Raw genomic sequence first — 1,220 nt, 5'->3', positions numbered from 1 at the left:
GTGGGGCCTGAACTCTGGGCCTGGGTGCTGTCCCTCAGCTCTTCAGCTCAAGGCTAGCGCTCTACCACTTGAGCCACAGCGCCACTTCCAGCTTTTTCTGCTTATGTGGGGCTGAGGACTCGAACCCAGGGCCTCACGCACAGTGAGGTGAGCACTCTACCACTGAGCCACCTTCCCAGGCCGCCTTTTATCTTATTTTTTTTTTATACCCTAGTGAAAACATGGCCAGACTCAAGAAGGCTGAAAGCCAAGAATGGGGGGGGGGGGGGGGGAGGGAGTCTGTGCTGAACTCCAGGCTGTGTTTCTCAGGGCTGAGAGGAGACAAGCCACGGGAGGGAGCAGGGTTGACACTGTGCAAACGGGAAGTTGAGCTTTCCAGTCTTGCTTGTAGAAGAGACTGAGACTAAAGGAGTCACTGCCCAGGCTTACCCGATGTGAGCCAGGGGCCTCGAGCCCTGGAGGGCACGGCCCCTGCAGGCCCCAGCTGAGCTCACGTGCGCGCAGGAAACGTTGGGGAGAGATGCCATCCCTGGTCCCCTGGACCAGCAGGGGAAGAAAGCGCCTGCCGCGGGAGCCTGGCCAGCCTTCCACCTTGGCCCTGCCCAGCTGCCCGGGTACCAGCCCTTTGTCCAATGGCCCCAGAGCTCGGCCGGGAGCCCGTTAACGTCCTTGGCCTCTTGCAGGCTCAGGTATTCCCTGGCATCCGCGGTCTGGGGCGGGATGTAGGCTGGTCTGCGGCCAGTCCCTTGTTCCACCCTAGTGTCTGGTACCGCCTTGGCCCCTGGTAACAAACAACACGATCCACTTTGGGGGCACCTGTGGCTTTCACTGGATGATCACCACTTCCCTCCATTTTCAGTCCATCGATTTTTTGATGATCAGTTTTCTTCCATATAGAGAATTGAAAAAGAGAATGCTTCTGCTTTCGCTCTAAAAATAACTGTCCTTGAAGTGGGCAGATATGGAGAGGGACTAATATCCATGTTTGTAGATGATTCATCTCTGTGTGAATAACAATGTAGAAAACCTTATTACAGCAGAAAAACATACCAGACTATTTAAAAACCAACCCAACAGCCACCCTGTTTCGCTTGGCTTTGGGCTTGTGGGGAGGAGGAGGGAGAGGAGCGACATCAGCTCCAGTATGTGGGCATCGGCAGTCATTTGATCCGAGGTTCTAGTGGGTAAAGAGAATACTGTATAAATTCCCTCCTTAGGTC

Source organism: Dipodomys ordii, unplaced genomic scaffold, assembly GCF_000151885.1.
Source record: "Dipodomys ordii isolate 6190 unplaced genomic scaffold, Dord_2.0 Scaffold161, whole genome shotgun sequence".
Classification (NCBI taxonomy): Eukaryota; Metazoa; Chordata; class Mammalia; order Rodentia; family Heteromyidae; genus Dipodomys; species Dipodomys ordii.
The sequence above is the reverse complement of the archived record's forward strand: the minus strand, read 5'-3'. Positions refer to the sequence as shown.